This window comes from Dasypus novemcinctus, chromosome 6, assembly GCF_030445035.2.
Source record: "Dasypus novemcinctus isolate mDasNov1 chromosome 6, mDasNov1.1.hap2, whole genome shotgun sequence".
NCBI classification, from domain to species: Eukaryota; Metazoa; Chordata; class Mammalia; order Cingulata; family Dasypodidae; genus Dasypus; species Dasypus novemcinctus.
Genome location: NC_080678.1, coordinates 58,827,090 through 58,848,880, shown reverse-complemented (window position 1 = coordinate 58,848,880; position 21,791 = coordinate 58,827,090). Strand labels below are relative to the sequence as shown.

Sequence of the window (21,791 nt, the reverse complement as noted above, 5' to 3'; positions counted from 1 at the left end):
ATACATTTGGAACTGCTGGAGGAATTGCTAAATAACTTCTCATTTGTTTATATTCTAGAGTTAAAGAAATAATAAAATTATTCTTTACACCATGAGGACAATTCTCTTTGTAACTTTTTCCATGTGAGTCAGAAACTTTAATGGGAATTCTGGCTCAAGTTCAGGAGAAATACTCTGATATAACCCTATCTACATGGTGGAGACAGTACCAATTATATCATCGTTTACTGAAATGAAACCTACCACTTGTACAGGAGGGACAAACTTTCTTGGAAGAAAAGGTTTCAGTGGTCAGCACTAAAAGTGGGGCCAAAATGTAGGAGGAGGGGTTATAAAAACCAATAGGGGAACTTCTCTTCATCAACTCAAAATGAATGACCAACTGTTGAATAGTTTTCAAATTCGTATTCACTGTAACTCTGCAGTTCCTCTCCTATCACTTGTCATCTGAATTGCTACAACAGCCTCATTGACATTATCCGATTTTATTCCCCACACTCCTTCCCATCCTGTCTACCTCCATTATGCACGAACTAATGTATTCTCCACTCTGCTTTCAGTGTTCCTTTGGTAAAAATCAAATTTCAACAAATGTCATTTCCTTGCTTAACATCCACCGGCTTTAGGAAAGAAAGTACATAGGTGTAACATAATCTAATTCAGTGGTTTTTAAACTTAAGTGTACATCAGAAGCACCTGGAAAGCTAGTTTAAAAACAGACTTTCTAAATCAGTAGGCCTGGGGTGTGGTCTGAGAATTTGCATTTCTAACAAATTTTCAGGTGATGTTGATGGTGCCTATCTAGGGACCACACTTTGAAAACTAGTTTCTAGTAACTCAGGCACACTCACTGTGCCTCCTTGCTCAACATGGTGTCCTTCAAATTCTAAATTGCTGTAATTGCTGAAACTCATCATGTGCTTTTCTGCATCTGTGTTTCTGCACAGGCTAGCTCTTCTACCTGGCATGGCCATCCTCTCTGCCACACCTCCCTCTTCTGTGTGCCAATGAACACCTGTATTTCCTTCTCTCCCATTGTCCCTTTATCAAGTTATGCTGTAATTGCTGTGTCATTTACAGTTTCAGGTGAGGCTAGATCTTTCTTATCTTTGTATGTGCAGCGCCTAGCAAAATGCCTAAAACCTGAAAGGAAGGCATACAAATGTTTTTTGAATGAAGGTTGCTAATTCCATAGCAGACCTTGATAACTTGCCCATGGCAGTTATTTTTATTCCCCTTTCCCTTAGTGATTATTAGGAACATTCGAAATGAAAAGAGCTCTTGTGCTTGTTCTGTGGGATGGAAACAAGAGGCTAAACGGACCAGACCACCCCTTCCTTAACATGATAGACAGAAACCCCAAGGGAATGAGAGGATAAAGGCAGAATGTGGGCCGAAGCCCTGGGATAAGAGGAAAAGCAAACACAGGGGTCTACCTCTAAGCTATAGAAAGGCCTAGGTGAAGCTGGGAGGCAAATATTTCTCTTCTCCAGTTTTCCAGATGATACGTGTGCATTTACATTTTTAATGACACCTGTCTTGTGTGTCTTGGTTTTGGATAGAATATTCAAAGATTAGAATCCTTGTGAAACACATCAAGGCATGATTAATTTCAACTCAAAGTGAGGGTCAGCACAAACAGCAACTAGTGCTAAATACAGATGTCAAAGCCTACTGCATAGCTTCTTTATGGTGCTGTCCTCAGCCAAATAAAATACTTCCATTCTAATTATATTCAAAAAGAAAAATCTAATTCCTGAAATGTAATGAGTTTCTCACATTTCCAGTGCTAAGAGCTTTTTTATTAAAATGTCTTCCTACTGTTATATTGATTTAGCTTGCAGCCAAAGCTCCTCAAAAGGACAATACCGTTAGGAATTTAACTTTGACCACTTAAAAGTCTACTTAAGTGCTCGCTTCCGCAGCACATATACTACAATTGGAACGATACAGAGAAGATTAGCCAGGCTCCTCCGCAAGGATGACATGCAAATCTGCCAAGTGTTCCATAATTTTTAGTGAACCCAGAGGAGGATGAGTATTGTAATTGAGTACAAATACAAAAATGTACTTCTGTGAACTACAACAAATGTACATTGCTATTGCAAGACAGTAAGAGGGTAGAGAAGCATAGGAAAAACATGATTAATGTACCCTATGGACTATAGTTAACAGCAATACTGTAATATTCTTGTGTTTATGCCAAGCATGCACTGTGTTAATAATAGGGTGTATGGGAAAAAACATACCATGTGTATGTTATAGACCAGTTAGTGGTAATAGTCTGATGATATTATCTCATAATCTGTAACTGATGTTCCATAACAATGTAGTGTTTTGGTGGAGGGATGTTATGGGAATTCCACAGATGTACATGATTGTTTCGTAAGTTCACAACCTCTCTAATAAAAATATAATATTTTTAAAAATCCACTTAAAACCCACACCAAAGGACTCTAAGAATTGTCATGTTAAAATGTCATATGCAAAGTTCAACGTCAATATATTAAAGAAGGATCACAATTCTAAGAATCAATTTCTAGAAAACCATTCACTCCTCTGAATATTTCATACGTTTAGTGTAAGGTGGGCCCACAAATACATAGCTGATTTGGCATCACTAAATACATAGCTGATTTGGCATTTATCATAAATATTAGTTATAAAGAATTTAAATTAAATTGCGATTTTTTCCATTGATTATATCGATGTACACCACAGTCTTATTTTAATCCTAGAACCCTGAACTATTGATACCTTATAGGAAACAATCAATAAATGGCAGTTGAATTAAATAGAAATCGCTTTGTAAATTTTTATGACTATATTAACATGGTACAGACATTCAGCTATTTCCGATTCATTATTTCTCTTCAGTCCCCAAATACTAGGAATGAAAATAATTTTAAGGATAACTCATCTGGGAAGTGGATTTGGCTCAATGGATAGAGTGTCTGCCTACCACATGGGAGGTCCAGGGTTCTAATCCAGGGCCCCCTGACCCGTGTGGAGCTGGCCCATGTACAGTGCTGATGCATGCAAGGAGTGTCATGCCACACAGGGGTGTCCCCTGCATAGGGGTGCCCCACGTGCAAGGAGTGTGCCCCGCAAGGAGAGCCACCTGACACAAAAAAAGTGCAGGCTGCCCAGGAGTTGCACTGCACAAGTGGAGAACTGACGCAGCATGATGACACAACAAAAAGAGGCATAGATTGCTGGTGCAGCTGACAGGAATGCAAGCAAACACAGAAGAACACACAGCAAATGGACACAGAGAACAGACAACATGGGGGGCGGGGGGGAGGAAGGGAGAGAAATAAATAAAAAATAAATAAATATATAAATCTTTAAAAAAAAAGGATAACTCCACCACTTGTTTATATTCTATTCCTGATATCTGCTATAAAATGATCTTTAAATTTTTTCCAACAACATTGCTTGTACTTGGCAGGGATATGTACAGAAACCATGTATTGATAAGGCATGAGCTCCATTGTCCAGTAAATTTTGGCTTAATTTTTTCCCATTGGTAATTAAAACTCCCTAAGACTATCTTACACTTTGGTTATTCCTGTCCTGTGTTGCAGTAATGTGTTACCTATACTTAACCAAAATATAGAATCACATAATATAGATCAGCGACTATGTCTCACCCCAGCACAGTATATTGTACACTGAATGCATGCTTAATACATGACAACAAGGATGCCTTCTTCACATGACAAACTCATAAGATCACAGAATTTTAAGAGGGATAAAGTTCTTTAGAAGCCATCTATTCATTCAATAATTTTCCCAAGGAGAGGTGCATCTGTCAAAAATAACATTTAAAACTGGTTTTCAGGCTGTGATGAAGTCTGATGGCTTCAACCACTACCCTACCTTCTCTCCCTCTCTCTGCACACAGCTCTCTGGAGGGGAGCTCCTACCTTGCTGTGTGGCATCAGAAGCATTAGACCTGGCATGGGTCAGCTGTGTAGGTTGAGCTTGCCTACAAAAGAATCACTGGATTTCAAAATTTGAAATGTTTTAGACTTAAATATTCAATGGCCTTTCCCTCATCAGAGGAGCATCTTTTTTTTAAAGATTATTTCTCCCTCCTCCCCTATTTCCCCCATTGTCTGCTCTCTGTGTCTCCTTGTACTCTCATTAGGTAGCTCTGGGAGACAGTCCTGGGACCTTCTGGAGTGGGAGAGAGGCAATTGCTCTCTTGTGCCACCTCAACTCCCCATTCTGCTATGTCTTCTTATTTTTTCTCCTGTGTGTCTCTTGATGTGTCATCTTGCTGTGCCAGCTCTCCACATTGGCCGGCACTCCCACATGGGGTGGCTTTCCCATGCTGAGTGGCATTCCCATGCAGGGCAGCACTCCTGCACAGGGTAGCATTCCCGCATGGGCTGGCACTCTGTGTGGGCCAGCTTGCTGTGTGGGCCAGCTTGCCTCACCAGGAGGCTCTGGGCATTGAACCCTGGACCCCCTATGTGGTAGATAGGAGCCCAGTTGGTTGAGCCACATCCATTTCCCCAGAGAGGTATCTTAATACTTCAAAACTAAACTTAAGAGCTTATCTACTTTCCAAAATCTGCTTCTACCCCTCCTATGTTCCCAGTATATTGCACCTTCATCTATCTAGTAGCTCATTCCACAGGTCTTGGAGGTTATCTATTTTCCCCCTATTTTCCACAACATCCTTTACCAAGTGTTTGAATTCTGTCTCCTAAGTACATGCTCAAACTGCCAACTTTTGTCCACTGCTACCAATCTAGTCTAAACCATCATTCACCTGGGCTACTTCAAGAGATTTCTTTCTATTCTTGTCTCTTGCCATTTCTTCAAATATCTGTCAGAGACATATTTTAAAAATGCAAATATCACCCATGCTTAAAATATCCCATTAGTTTCCAACTACATTTTGGAGGAAATCGCACCAGCAATTACATAGTCTTACGTGATCTTGCCCCTACCTCACTTTTCAGACTCCACCACACCAGCCAGTTCTTCGAATTGGTTAAAGCTCCTTTTAGCTTTTAATGTATTACTTACCCTGCCAATTCTTACCCAAACTAAATGTCATTTTTTTCAGGTAGTCATTCCCAGATCCCTTCATCTAAGAAAAGCTTCTCATGGTTTATATTCCTAAAGGACCCTGAATGTCACATTCTACTTATAACAGAAGTTATGGATTTGCTCTTGTCATTTGTCTTGCTTTTACCCAGTGGCCTTTAAAAATCTCAGTACCTAGTAACTTGCCAAGAGTGGGTACTAAATTGAGTATTTATTGAGTGAATAAAAACTTAAGGTAATGCATCAATTTTTAAAATGAAATTAATAGTACCGTGATGGATAGCACTCCTGAATTAGCTATCTGCTGAGGCATAACTCATTACCTCAAAACCCAATCAGGTAAAATTTAAAATAATACACATTTCTTTTCTCAGTTTCTGTGGGTCAGAAACCTGTGCATGGCTTAGCTGGGTCCTCTGCTTCAAGGTCTCATGAGGTTGCCTATAATTAAGGTATAGGCCAGAGCTGTAGTCAGGTCCGGATTCAACTGGGAAAGATCTACTTCCTAGTCCACTGATATTATTGTTAGCAGAATTCACAAATTGTTGGACTGAGGGCCACAGTTTCTCACTGGCTACTGGCCAGAGGCCATCCTTGGTTCCTTGCCACATGGGCCTCTCCAATATGGTGGCCTACTTCATCAGAGTGCTAGCAAGAAAGAAGACACAGTCTTTTGCATTATAATCATAGAAATGACACACATCATGTTTTGCTGTATTCTCATCATTAGCAGCAAATCACTAGTGCAGCCCACACTCAAGGGGTGAGGATTACAACAGGGCACAAACGACAAGAGCCAGGGATCACTAGAAGCCATGTCAAAGCTGCCGACCACAACTCTCTAAGAATGCCTCACACTTGGAGTCTGAATTCCATTAATTCCTATTTAATAGATAATGTTTATTGTACTTGACTCTGGGGCTCACCCTTGTAAAGAACAATTCTATTTTTCAAGAAACATATCTTAATGTAAAATTTGAATATATATTCCCACAAAAATCCTAAACCTCAAATTTCCTGGTAAATTTTTAACAGTCTCTAACAGAAAGATGTTAAGTTGAAAAATTCATATTCTTTAAAGGCATTCTCATTTTTAAAATTGTAGGGTGCAAGGATTCAGGTCTTTTAAGTTTTAGAAATTCAAATTCTACATATTCTAGAATATGTGTGTGCCTGTGCAACTTGAACAGGAGTTAATAGCTTGACAATATTTGTAAAATTCGAATATTGAATTCAAATGTACTTTTTAACATGAGATTTTCCTTTTCCCCTTTCAGCCTATCAGTGCATGCATTCCTTGCATCTAGCAAATGCTCTTTAACACGCTCTCAAGATTTAATGATGCCCTTTAACAAATGTGAAAAAGGGATATGAATATTAATTAGAGTTTGAGGACAGATCACCCCTTGAAGGACAATATTCTGCACAAAAAAAAAATCACTTCAATATAGAGTTTAAACATAGAACAAGAAAATAGTGAGTGCTGGTGAATTGCGTATAAGGATTTAAGAGGTAGAATCCTTTAGTTAGATAAGCATGGATGCAAGTTTCAAGCCAATGTTTGTAAATTATTGATAATGTTAAAGTATTTGGCTGAAAGCACAAGGAATTATTAGTTCAATATTTCCTTAATCAGCACTGACTTGAAAAATTAAAGCTACTCCTTTAAAAAAGTTTCAAGCATAGACAAGGAGCACTTTTCTCCATAAAAATATTCAAAGTTTGAGATTACTCAAAAATATAGATTGCCATTCAAAAGGCAAAAAGAATAGAAAACCTACATTCAAACACAAAAACAAACCAAAACAACAAACAAACCAAAAAACCCTCTTCAAAGTTCAGTATATTTTTAAATGATTTATTAAAGAATTTAAAGACTAATAGAAGTGCTTTGCAATGGGTTTTCAAGAAAGTGGAGGAACAGGCTGATCATGAGGGTAACTAACGTATTTGTAAAATGAAGAAATGCAAGGAGATTCCTTGCTTGCATGCGAACTGTGTGTATAGGGAAGCCTGATTGAGGAGAGACTTCTTACAGTACATTATTAACAGGCGTGAATAGCTGCTAACAACTCAAGTTGTCACTGTTAGGAAACTGCTACAATATAGCACATTTAAGATGTAACTTGACACTAATGGCATCTACTCTTCTTTCAGGCATAAAAGTGTAAATGTAATTCAAGTCAATGCTAAAAGGATGGAAGAAAGTATGCTATTCCCTCTTTCTTTCCAAAGCAACCCTCTGACAGTGTACATGAAGTACAAAAAATAATGAAGCAAACAATGTAAGTTAATAGGTTCTGATTTCTTTTTCCGTGATAATACAAAATTTTAGTAAAACCTCATAGGTAGATGCTCAGGATTTTTGTCTCACTTGAAAAACATCCTTAATCACTTTTTATTATACTAGGGAATTTGTATGTGGGCTGTCATTTTTCATAATATAATTTTCTTCTTGTTTATTTAAGAATCCATACACTGAGTGAGGCTTGTGAAACTAAGCTACAGAGCAATCTAATTATTTCCAAGATCTGGTACACAGGCGCTTACTGCAAATGAGTTCTGTCTAACCATCTTCAGGGGGAGATTTGTTATTCAAAACAAGCAAATCCTCAAGACAGAAACCTTGATGACCCACAAATACCGCAAAGAATTCCAAGTTGTTTCTTTCCAATAATCAGAAACCAAAGTAAATGTGTTAGCTGTTTCTCAATGTGACAATGTCAACTGAGAAAGTAAAGCAGATAAGTAAAGCAGATAACCAGGTCACTATAGTGCCCTTCATAAGAAGGAAAAACAAGTAACAACTAACATCTGTTAATGTGGCTAAAAAAGTACCTCAGCCCTAAGGAAGTAAATTTCACCAAAAGCCCTGAGTGAAAGGCATGTATTTGATTTTTTATTTGTTTAAGAAAAATTTTGGTCCTATTCTTTAGTAATATAGAATAATATTAAGCCCAATTTTCCCAACATCCAATGCTTTTGATTTTGTATCCATCTGGTTAGGGCCATAGATAGGTTCGTTATCTATGAACCTACTTTGAAATGGTCTATTCCTTGAAAAGAAAGGAAGAACATGTTCAGACAAAAGTTGGAGGTCTTAAGCATAATAATGGAATAACAACAATAAAAATGCTTTCAGAAAGGAAAAAAGCTGAGAACAATGCAAAGTCATTTGCAGAGACTAGGATCGATTAAGTATAAAATATAGGCAGCCTCATTCAAATCTGAAAAGCGTTCATTTGTTCAGTCAATTTGAATAGGCATGAGTTTGTAGTGCATATCCCTTATTCTCTGGGTTTAATTCACAGAGGAACTTTGTTAAGCAGAGAGCCTCACATGAGGGATTATGGAAAGTAGGTATTCAATAAAAAATTGATGAAATCAGAGTACAGATTTTTTTTAAATGCTCTTAAATTTTTTTTTAAGATTTATTTCTTTATTTCTCTCCCCTCCCCCCCGACCCCAGTTGTTTGTTCTCTCTGTCTATTTGCTGCGTCTTCTTTGTCCACTTCTGTTGTCAGCGGCAGGGGAATCTGTGTTTCTTTTTGTTGCATCATCTTGTTGTGTCAGCTCTCCGTGTGTGTGGCACCATTCCTAGGCAGGCTGCACTTTGTTTTGCACTGGGCAGCTCTCCTTACGGAGAGCACTCCTTGCGTGTGAGGGACACCCCTGCATGGCACGGTACTCCTTGCGTGCATCAGCACTGCGCATGGGCCAGCTGCACATGGGTCAGCTGCACATGGGTCAGCTGCACACAGGTCAAGGAGGCCCGGGGTTTGAACCGCAGACTTCCCATGTGGTAGACAGACGCCCTAAACACTGGGCCAAGTCCGCCGCCTAAAACATGCTCTTAAAAAGAAATATACTGTTTCTCTTTGCGAGTCCAGGAAAGAAAGTAGATGGTCTTTAAGATAAAGAGAGTGATAAGTTTTGTATGCAGAGACTGCAAATAGGGCTCAAGTGAAGGAGCACAGATTTGGCAATATGTTATTCCCCATAAAAGAACATCAAAACCTTAAGTGCACATTGAAACGATATCACTGAATTCTGTTGCATGCCAAGGTCTACTCCAAGTGAAGTTTTTATATCATTAGCAAGTTCAATCAGCTCATCTATCAGAACTACTCCAACCTTAGCATTTCATGCATCAACAATACTTTCAGAGTCATGAGTAGAATAAAATGAAAACAAAGGTTATGAGTGTAATTATTTCACAGCTACTCCTCCATTTTCATGGGTCAAAAGAAAAACCTTGTCTTATATAATTCGCTTGGATTATTAGTTTTCCAAATTAGCAACATAGCACAATGAGGAAGGGACATCCTTCAAATAGTGTCAGAACAACTTAAGTGCAGAAATGAAAACATTATCAATGATATTAGAAGGTTTGGAAACAATTAAAAACAACAGCTGGGGGGGTACTGGGTTCCTGGCCGGGGGTGCTCTGTCGTGGCCCCTAGGGGAGCAGCAGCAGTCCCTCAGGTGCAACAGTAAGGACCAGGAAGGAATGAGGGTCCAACAGTGAGCCCCTGATACTAATGACTATGCTTGTGAGCCTATATGCCTGAAATAAGAACAAGGTCTAGAGCAGCACTGTGCCTAGGAGTTTCCTCCTGACAGCCTTCATGTTACTCAAATGTGGCCAGTCTCAAAGCCAAACTCAGCATGTAAATGCAATGCCTTGCCCCCAGCGTGGGACATGACACCCGGGGATGAGCCTCCCTGGCACCGAGGGATCACTACCAAGTACCAACTGATGATGCAACTAGAAAATGACCTTGAATTAAAGGTTCAACGCGGACCAGCAGAATATCCCTGTCTACGTATAATAACAGGAGTTAAAAATGCTGTTTGACCTAAATTAAGGGGGAAATGGAAAGGACAAATGAGTTTATATAGCTATGAGTCTCTAAAAAAGAGTCTGGAGGATGTCAGAAGGATTGCCCTTATGCACACCTGAGCAGAGTCTCAGAGACAGATAACATAGATACAACCCCAGGTATTGGTTCTTTTGAGGGCTAAAGAGACCCACAGGTTCTATAGTCATGGCAGATGGAGTTCACTGCCATGTCAGTTGGCCCTTCTTTGGAGCTGGTGTTTCTGCATGATGGAGCTGGACACAGATGAGATCTCTTTTCACAAGGCTTTCATGCTACTTTACTGGAATTGTAGTTGGTGCTGGGGTTTAAGATATATCTAGGGGATTTGAATCTCTGGACTGACAATATGATAGCCAGGCCCTGAGCCTCAACAGACTTCAACTCCTACACTCTGATTTATTGGACTTACCCCACTCAGCTAACATGGAGTTGAAGAATGTCAACCACCACACCATGGAGCCTAGAGTGCCTACAACTGAAAGCAGGAGGATTGCATCCAGTATCCATGTGGAATCTAAGCCTCCTCTTGACATAGATGTGCAAAGGACACAACCAATCCAAGGTCCACAGAGAAAATGTGGCATTGATGTGGGAAAAGTGGCCATGGTGGCTGCTGGGTGCAGGGAATGGGAGGAAGAGATGAGATGTGGAGGTGTTTTTGGGACTTGGAGTTGTCCTGGGTGGTGCTTCAGGGACAATTATTGGACATTGTAGATCCTCCCAGGGCCCACTGGATGGAACGTGGGAGAGTATGGGCTATGATGTGGACCATTGACCATGAGGTGCAGCAATGCCCGGAGATATACTTACCAAATGCAATGGATATGTCATGATGATGGGAGAGAGTGTTGCTGGGGGGGGAGTGGTGGGGTGGGGTTGAACGGGACCTCATATTTTTTGAATGTAATATTTTTACAAAATGAAAAAAAAAAAATTAAAAGATAAAAAAAAAAAAAGGAAGGTATTTCCTTTAGACTATTTAAGATCCTGAAAAAGAATTTTTTAAAGCCTTAAGGAGTAGTAGCGGATACTCCAAATACATTATGTTTAAGAAATGTTCATGACTGAGTCTCAGGAAAACCTCTCTGGAATTATTTTAGTTTCTAAGAAATCAGTATCCTTGAAGGCTGTCACATGTTGAATTTCTCATTCCATATGTACCCTCTCCAACTCACAGGCAGTCCAACACAAGTTTCTTGAGAGCCCATAAGGTCTTATATAAGAGATTGTGAAAAAAGTTAATTAAGACATAGTCTTGGTATACAAAGTACTGACAACTTAATGAAATTCACCACCATTCAGAATGAGATACAAAAGATAAAGGAGTTAGAACAAAGAAGAGGAAATTAAGCAGGATCTTAAATGAATTTAATAAATAGAGATTGTGTGGAAAGACTTTCACATGGAAGCCATTCTATATGGCAAGAATATTCTGCAAAAAGCCACCATGGTGAAAAAAGTTTCCCTGAAACTTAGAGATTCTGTTTCAGAAGTTAGGGAGTAATTAAAATGATTTTCCTGGCAGGGGAAGTCATTATAACAATTACCATTTATTGATTCAATATTTTTATCTGGCACTAAACTCTGCACTTGACATATATTTTTAACACTCACAGCAACCCATGGACTAGGCCTTATTGTCCCTATTTTGCCAAGGAGGAAACTGAAGCTTGGAGACACTAAGCACTTGCGAAGGTCCACAATACAGTCAGTGCTAAATCCAGTCAGGTTCACACAAGGCTAAGCCACAGTGCCATGTTGCCTTGGGTATGGGAGACACAGTCAACTGAAGCCATGTTTTGGGAACTCTGTGTGCTAACTGGGGAGTCAAAGGGATGCCTCCTATCAAATGGTTAGAAAGGAATGAATTTGACTTGGTAGCAATGTCCAGGTGGATGTAAGGGAGTCAAGAGAGGTAGCCCCTGTGATGCCACTGGGAGTGGCAAAGCCATGATGTGGCTAAACCAGGGCCATAGTAACCAGAAGAGGAAGGAGGCCGGGAAGTAGATGTACACAAGCCCCACTCTTCATGTACGTGCTTTTGTTTCTCCTCCTTACTGCATATAACCCTCTTTTCTGTCCCCTTATACTTAACGGTGTCCTCTATAAAGAAGGGGAAATCCACTTAACTGACTGATGATTCAGTGCTATCTATTGGTTATTTAATTCTGTATCATTTAATGTTTGAAATTTAGACTCAGATGGGTTAAATATTTCACTTAGGGTAAATAACCAAGAAACAGAGCGTAATTCAGACTTCAGTCTGCTTGAGTCCACTATTGTCACCTTCTGAGGTATGTAGAGTCTGTTCTGGAATATACAGGGGAGCTGAAAGGGATGGTGGGAAATCATTCCAGTCCCTTGTGTTGGGTTATGTATATCAGGTCTAAGTTTTTCAAAATATTTCTCAGAATTCTTCAAGAGTCCTTTTGAAGTACAGGCTTAAAAGAAAAAGCTAATTTTTCCTCCAAATCATGCAACAGGATTATTATAGATGAATTCAAAATGCCTTTTTCTCATGATATATAACAACTTAAAAAAAAGTTCTTTAAATGCTGGCAAGCTTGGGCGACTAGAACCAGCATGGTGTTATACTCATAATTTGTTTAGACATTTGAAATTCATTTCAAGGTGAAATAATTAATGAAGTGCATTACTCTTTAAAGAGTCATTGAAAATACTAAGCAGAAATTTATAGCATGAACAGAATAAATGAGTCTTTAATTAGTAGTGAGTTCCAAAGCTACTATGATTTATCGCAAAAGGAATAAAAATAGGTGTTGATGGGGTATGTCAAGAATTAGTTACTTGGGATTTAAAATCTAAGTAAACCGATACTTAACAAGGGATTTTCTAATCAATGTAAACTTAAAACAATGTATTCTATTGAACCAGAGTCTAATTGGTAAAATAACCATATGTCATACAAAATGTCCACAGTTCCATATTTTTCTCTCTGTTCATTCTTTTTTGTCAAAACCAGGTTTCCCCAAAAGGAAGATATTTCTCACTGTGTATGAATTTCACTAAATGCCATATACAGTCAAGTTTCCCTCCTTATACATAAGTTTCCTATCTTAATTGTTTTGCTTTATTTGTCAGTGCACCTATATGCTTTGGCCCTAGAATGATTTCTCCCTCTAATTTCCAGTCCCTTATGTACCTAGTTAACAACTGGAGACAGAAAATTTTGAACACTTCCTTCAATTTTTTAGAAATTCATTTCAACATTTAGATACACCCAGGTTTTGAACTCCACAACAAAACTTAAAAGAAACATTCTCTTTTAATTATAATTTCCTTTTTTGTTCATATTCCTTAATATATATCTTCTGAAAGCTGTCTTTATCTTAAATATTTTTTACTGTGCACTAAGGTCAAACACATTATTTACAAATTTTTCCATCTTATAAATACTCCCCTATCAATACCCTTTATGCTCTAAATACTCTGTTGTGAAAAGAAAAAAAAAAAAATTTATGGGTTTCTAAATACCATGGGACCAAAGTCAAAGTTCACAGTTACTCCCTTATGGACAATTCCAAAGGACTTAGCCACTGACCTTCTGATCACCTTTTTTACTTATCATTTATGTATTTATTTATTTATTTTAGGTCCCAAGTGGTGATCATAGCTGCAATGGCATCATTCTACTTTAAAAGATGATACATTGGAAAGTCTAAGCAGATGGACATTCCTTATAAATAAAATAAAGCATAGGATTAATATAAAGAGCACCTTCTGAAAAAGATTGTCAGAAGGTAGCTTATCTGTACCATCAGTGTAAGAAGTCCATTTTAAAATTGAAAATTTCCCTGGGTAGTTTACCAATTGGATTAACACATTTTCTCAAGCATTAATGGCAAGTGAAAATCAATTTTAGAAGGAGTGCTACTTTCGTTACCAAATGCATATGCCTTAAGAGCTCATTTGGAAGAGAAATCTCATACTTATTTAATTAATGCTCTGAGATATTAATGATACAGTTGTAAACAAATCAGGCATTCCAATGAAATGGTTCTCCTGAGCAATTAAAATTGCTCAGCCTAATTTTTCTACAAATTTTAAGATATAAATGACTCAACTAGTAAAATTTCTAAGTCCTGACTCAGAATCCTAGAATGTCATTGTAAACATTGGGAAAAACCTAAAATTCAAATGCTCTGAAGCCGTGCTACTAGATAAGTCAAATAATGAAGATTCCAACTCTGCAGAATTCTTCCAGGCATTTGCAGCAGTAACTGTGATGAGAGCACTACCCATTACACAACTGTTCTTTACGTGCCAGTCTCTGCACTAAGCTGTTCACTGGCATTCCCTAATTTAATCCTCGCTACAATCATGAGGCAGGTTCTTACCATTTTATAGGTTAGAGAACTGATGTCCAGGAATATTAAATTATTTTCCCAAGGGCACACAACTCATAAATGGCAGAGGGTTTGAGTCCAGTAACATGATTCCATCTTATGTTCTGAACTATTCTACTCTTAAATTTGAAGACAGGTCACTTTCTATCTTCTCTACAAAACCTATCAATGGAAGTCCAGAGTGATATCACTTTTCCCTAAAAATTATCTTATCTAAGTATCTTTTTTTGTTGTTGCTTTTTAATTTTTTTTATTGGAGAAGTTTAAAATTACATAAAATCATAGAGAAAATGCAGAGTGCCCGTATACTCCCTACTCACACACAGTTTTTCCTAATATTAACAATTTGCATTGGAGCGGTAACTTTGTTACAGTTGACGAAACAGTATTATTATAAATATACTATTAACTATAGTCCACTGTTTACAACAAGGGTCACTATTTGCTGTGCAGTCCCATGGTTTTTAATAAATTTTTTTTCTAGCAACATATATACAATCTTAAATATTCCCCTTTAAACCATATTCCAATATTTAATTCAGTATTGCTAATTACACTTGCAATGTCGGGCTGCCATAACCACCATCCATTACCAAAACCTTTTCATCACACCAAATAGAAACTGTATCACCAGAACATGAACCCCCATTCCCTATGCCCAAATTGACCTCTGGTAGCCTGCATTCTAGTTTCTGATACTATGAATTTGCTTATTCTAATTATTTCACATCAATGAAATGATACAGGATTTGTCCTTTTGTGTCTGGTTTATTTCACTTAACATAATATCTTCAAAGTTCATACATATTGTCACATGTTTCAGAACATCATTCCTTTTCATGGATGAATAATACCCCATTGAATATACCATGTTTGTTTATCCATTCATCAGTTGGCAGGCACTTGGGTTGCTTCCATTTTGGCAATTGTGAAGAACATCAGTATGCAAATATCTGTTCAAGTCACTGCTCTCCATTCTTTTTGGATATACATCTAGAAATAGGAATGCCAGGTCATATACAAATTCTATACTTAACTTTCTGAGCACCCATCACACTGTTTTTCACAGTGGCAGGATCATTTACATTACTGCCAATAATGACTATGTTGCCCTTTTTCTCCACATCCTCTCCAACACTTATCTTCCATTTCTTAAAATTATTATTATTAGTAGTAGCAGTAGTGGTAGTCTTTCTAGTGAGTGAAATGGTATCTCATTGTGGTTTCTACTTGCATTTCCCTAATGGCTAATGATGTGGAGTATCTTTTCATGTTTTTTTTGGCTATTTGTATATTTTCTTTGGAGAAAAGTCTATTAAGTCTCTTGTCAAATTTTAATTGTGTTGTTTGCCCTTTTGTGGTTGAGTTGTAGGATTTCTTTATGTATTCTGGATATTAAACTCTTATCAGATACCTGGTTTCCAAATATTTTCTCCCATTCTATAGGTTGTCTTTTTACTTTCATGATGAAGACCTTAGATATACAAAAGTTTTTATTTTGATGAAGTCCCATTTATCTTTTCCTTTTGTTGCTCATGATTTTGATGTAAAGCTTTATAAATCATTGCCTAACACAAGGTCCTGAAGACACCTCCATAAGTTTTATTTTAGGAGAATTATAGTTTTGTTTCTAATATTTAGGTTTTTGATCCATTTTAATTTTTGCATATGGTATGAAGTAAGGGTCTTCCTCCATTTCTTTTTGTATATGGATATTCAATTTTCCCTGCACCATTTGCCAAAGAGACTATTTGTTATCCACTATGTGGACTTGACACCCTTGTCCAAAATCAATTGGCCACAGATGAGAGGGTTTTTTTCTGAACTCTCATTTCAAATCCACTGGCCTATTTATAAATCCTTGTGCCAGTGATTACTCTAGCTTTCCAAGAAGTTTTAAATTTAGGACATATGAGTCTTCCAAATTTGTTCTTCAATTTCAGGATGGTTTTGGCTATTCAGGGTCTCTTAACATTTCCATGAAAATTTAATGATAAGCTTTTCCATTTCTGCAAAGAAGAATGTTGGGACTTTAATTGGGATAGTATTGAATTTGTAAATTGCTTTGGGTAGAACAGACAACAATATTTAGTCTTCTCACTCATATACATGATTTCTTTCCATTTATTTAGGTCTTCTTTGGTTTCTTTTAGCAAAGTTTTGCAGTTTTCCCTGTATAACTCCTTTATGACCTTGGCTAAATTTATTTCTAGATATTTGCTTATTTTAGTTATTATGGCAAATTGAATCATTTTATTTCTTCTTCAGACTTTTTTTTTTTAAGATTTATTTATTTCTCTCCCCTTCCCACCCCACCCCTCTCCAGTTGTCTGTTCTCTGTGTCCATTTGCTGTGTGTTCTTCTTTGTCTGCCTCTGTTTTTGTCAGCAGCATGGGAATTTATGTTTCTTTTTGTTGCATCATCTTGTTGTGTCAGCTCTCTGTGTGTGCGGTGCCATTCTTGGGCAGCCTGCACTTTCTTTCATGCTGGGTGGCTTTCCTTATGGGGTGCACTCCTTGTGCGTGGGGCTCCCCTACACGGGGGACACCCCTGCGTGGCACGGCACTCCTTGCATGCATCAGCACTGCGCATGGGCCAGCTCCACACGGATCAAGGAGGCCCAGGGTTTGAACCGCGGACCTCCCATGTGGTAGACGGATGCCTAACCACTGGGCCAAGTCTGCTTCCCCAGACTGTTTATTACTAGCTTATGGAAACAACTGATTTTTGAGGGTTGATCTTGTACCTTACTACTTTGCTGGATTTGTTTCTTAACTATACTTGTGTTGTAGATGTTCAGGATTTTCTATATATAGGATCAGGTCATCTGCAAATAGGGAGTATTTAACTTCTTCCTTTCTAATTTTGGTGCCTTTTATTTCTTTTTCATGCCTAACTGCTTTGCTAGAAATTCCAGTACAATGTTGAATAAGTGTGGTGATAGAGGGCATCCTTGTCTTGTTCCTGATCTTAGAGGGAAAGCTTCCAATCTTTCACCACTGTGTATGATGCTGTTAGCTATGGGTTATTAATATATGCCTTTTATCATGTTGAAGATCTAAGTCTCTTCTTTGCAAAAAATATTTTGTAAGCTTTCTATTTTTATCTTGTGTCTCCAATTAGATTATAAATAAAATAAATGTACAGTCTAAGCCCTCCCCCTTGCTTGGTGTTGTACTATCCTCTCTGGTTTTCTGGAAAGTCAATATTTACTTCTTGGATCTTCAGTCACATTCCCAGTGAATAGTCAATTTTCCTGGATTCCTACAGAAATTATCTGGCTCACCCCCTTGCCTATATCCTTCAGCAATCCAGTCCTTAGGGCACTGCACATCTCAATCTCACGGATTTTCTCATTTCTTTCTCAATGACTGTAATGCATGGATGTTTTTTTATCATCTAATTACTAAATCCAAGGAATATGTAACTCCTCTGGGAATCCTGGATCTTCACTATAAATTTAATCAATGACCATCTAGAGAGACTATAAGGGAACTTTCCCACTATTGGTCTGATGGATGGGATTTAATCCATCAATGAGAGAAATTCCCTATATTGAGACATCATCAACTCAGTAGGTCTCTTAAAAATATCCATCCACATTCGTTTATACATAATCCAAATTACATGCAAGACCACGCCAAAAAACAAATTCAAATGAAACATTTTCCTTGTTCTGTCTTATCAACAACTTAGCCATCAAATTCAATAAATCTTAAAACGATTCTTGTTAACAAGGCTCAACAACCTATGATTTTTTAATTTTTTCTTTCCCTCAACCTGTTTTACTTTTGATTTGTATCTTACTATTCATCAAAAGACTATGTTAATAATCCATGCAATGTATACTCTCCTACCAATGTTATTTCACTCCTTCAAATATAATTTTATTTAAATATCTCTGCTCAACCGCAACAAAACAATAACAAGGAAAAAACCCACAATAATGCTAAGAATAATACTGACAGCTTATTAGTGTCTGTAATTTGCATTTTTTTAAAAAGATTTTTATTTTTATTTTTTTATTTCTCTCCCCTGCCTCCCCCCAAGTTGTCTGCTCTTTGTGTCCATTTGCTGTGTGTTCTTCTGTGTCCACTTGTATTCTTGTCAGCAGCACCAGGAAACGATTTACTTTTAAACACATAGACACACACACACACATATACATACAGTTTGCTGTATATTAGAGTGTGCCTATGTGTAGGTTAATATTAACTAACCATCTGTAGCTGGTAGGCAGTGGTATTCAAACTTTAAGTGTGTCAGAATCATTATACATAGATTTCTGGGTACATCCCCAGTATTTTTTATTCAGTAGGTCAGGGGATGGGGCCTGAGATTTTCCATTTCTAACAAGTTCCTAGTGATGCTAATGATGCTGGTCTGGGACTACACAAACTACAATTTAAACCATTACCCATGTGGTGCAGCAGTGCTCCAAAATGTATTCACCAAATGCAATGACTGTCCCTTGATGATGAAAGAGGTTGCTGATGTGGGAGGAGTGGGGTGAGGGGGATGGGGGTATGTGGGGACCTCTTATATTTTTTTGAATGTAAAATTAAAAAAAATAGAGAGGAGAAAAATATATTTGGGTATAAACAATCCAAGTCCCCTAATCAAGAGCCCACACTTCAGATGGTAAGCATATTAAAGAGTCCATATACCTGGTGGAAGGAGAGGATGGATGCTTATAGCAAGTACTTCAAATACATCTACCTGAATTTGCAATAGAGGGTTTGTTAATGAGCTGGCATTATCAGACTTTGTGACTTTGGCCTCCATTTTCTCATCTGGAAAATCATGGACAACCTCTCCAGCCTACTGGAATGGGAGATTCTGAGGACTACATTAGACAGTGAATGGGATGACACACTATGTTTTAAAGCATCGTTATTAAGATTACTTGTAAATTTATTCTATCAATAAAGAACATCCCTCAAGAAGAGTGGGCTTCCTAGATTCATCACTGAAGTGCTGAGATTACATGTCCCCAGATGCCAGGGCGAGAGGGAATTCAAGTGGGAAACAAAGGCAAACACCTGTCATGACTCAACAGTTTTTTTCAGTTGAATACACTTGTTTTGTAACAAAAAATAATTTCCTTCCTTATTTTTCTTTCATTCAGTGTCTTTGAACTGCAGCTCAGATTTCCATAATTTCTACTTTAAAGAAATTTGACATAGATTTTTACAAAAGAAATATGGAAATACTTAATGTCGCAGATGTTCAACAATGAAATTTTATCTTAGTTATAAGGGAAAAGTGTATTTGTTTTAATGCATTGCAAAAATTAGTCCTGCAATTGCTTCTGATTATTTATTACATGTCTTTAAGCCTTTTGCAACTGAGGTACTTGATGTGGGCCCACATGTTAAGTTTAAGACAAATTGTCATATGCTCTGTAACTTTTTTGTGAAAACGGGGCCCTTGAGCCAATAGAAAAAGTCCTATAGATGCACTGCGCTTAGAGGCTAAATGAAACACTGCTAACAAACTTTAAAAGCCTGGAATGACAGCAGCACAGCCAAGTGTCAGCTTTATGGCCCTGCCCCTATTCAGCTATATGGTCTGGGACCAGTCACTAATCACTCTAAGTCTCAAAAACAAAATGGGATACCATCACCACCTATTCCCAAATTTCTGAGTCTAGTGTATCACTCATAGCCATCAAAGATTGTTTGTTCATATTCACTGTTATTGTTGAAGGACTCATTAGGAATTCATCACAATCCATAGAACAGGAAAGCTTCCTTTCTAAAAATAACTACAGGAAATATAGTATTAACTGGTGTTCTACTTTGGTTTTCTTCTTTACAACAGTTAAATTATGAAAGAATATTAAATATGCTTCTTTAAAAATTCTTAAATGAATAAATGAAGATTTACTATACCAAAAAGTGATTCGAGCTTTACATTTTCTGGGAGCTTTTTGTGACAGAGGTCTCTGTAGGAAAAGTGCTACTTCTGCAGGATTAAAGAAACTGCTAAAAAATAACTTCTTCTTGCCCATTTTTAGATTGACTATTAAATTATCTGAGGTCCTTTAAAAAACAATAACACTCCCATCATTTAAAGCCTGTCTAGGGGAAATGGACTTGGCCCAGTGGTTAGGGCGTCCATCTACCACATGGGAGGTCCGCGGTTCAAACCCCGGGCCTCCTTGACCCGTGTGGAGCTGGCCATGCGCAGTGCTGATGCGCGCAAGGAGTGCCGTGCCACGTGTAGGGGAGCCCCACGCGCAAGGAGTGCGCCCCATAAGGAGAGCTGCCCAGGGCGAAAGAAAGTGCAGCCTGCCCAGGAATGGCGCCGCCCACACTTCCTGTGCTGCTGACGACAACAGAAGCGGACAAAGAAACAAGACGCAGCAAATAGACACAGAGAACAGACAACCGGGGGAGAGAGGGGGAATTAAATAAATAAATAAATCTTTTAAAAAATAAAAAAAGTCTGTCTATTCTCTAGAAATAAGAATCATTCAAAGTACCCAAGATTGAGTAATTAAAGGAGAGGGGGTGTTTTATATAACCTTAAGAAGCAATTAAGTACTATTGCTTTCCTTTGACTGTAGGGGGTGATTTTTGCCCACACAGCACTGCTAAGGTATGGCTGTTCACCAGGCCTAATCAATATGAAAATTAGACTTAAATCTTGTAGTTGATTACAAATTTTGATTATAAAAATTCCCATCAAGAGTAGAAAAAAAATCTATAAAAGAAAAAATTACTAGTTTGGTAATTGTTTTCATCATGTCTGGAATTTCACTTTTAATCTATTTAAATAATAAAGACATGAGATGAAGGAATATCTGCTATATACCCATTTGTTCATGTTAGTCTGTTCTGTGGCATCATTGGTACCTAGTGAATTGATTCCTTTATTAAATTTATTTCTTAGGGATTGCAACATGGGATTTATGCTGCTAATTTCACAGTATTCTTTAATAGGCAAATATAATAAAGTTTTACTAAGAAGAATACTGTCTAATTAACTCAAACAAGTGTGCTGACTTTCCCCAGAGGCTGCTGTAATGTGCTATGTTTGCTTCTTTGTCCAAGGTGATAGATCACTGGACTATGCTCTGCCACCAGGGTCATATCATCATCCTAAATTTACTTACATAAATTTATTTGTATCATCCTCAGTCTAAATTCATTTTATGTCTTCTCCTTTCTTCCAGGATTCTTAGTAGAAAACGTGCATTACTCTGGGAGAAAGCAAAGCATGCATCTTAATTTGACTCCTGTAAGGCAAAACAGCCTCATTAGCAAAGTTACCTCCTCTGCTCTTTTGCTGACACACAGAGCATTAAAGGGCACGGCTGCTCATGCTCATTAAAACCAATGGAATTAGCTGTGGACGTAACTTAATTGATTGTGTGGACAATATTGCTCCATTTTCACATGTGAATGTATCTTTAACACAAATGTGAGGCTTTATGGCACTCTCTAATGGTATTTCCTATAAAATAACTGAC

The 21,791-nt window shown here is 37.8% G+C and overlaps 1 protein-coding gene and 1 non-coding gene across 3 annotated transcripts in view; one reads left to right on the top strand and one right to left on the bottom strand.

Moving 5' to 3' along the window:
* The window catches only part of PRKG1 (protein kinase cGMP-dependent 1), a 1,391,770-nt gene that overhangs the window by 856,480 nt on the left and 513,499 nt on the right, over window positions 1-21,791 (bottom strand). The gene's annotated exons all lie outside the window — the stretch shown is intronic.
* Window positions 1,910-2,016, top strand: LOC111765096 (U6 spliceosomal RNA). Its single transcript, XR_002797531.1, has one exon. It is a non-coding gene; the product is annotated as a U6 spliceosomal RNA (small nuclear RNA).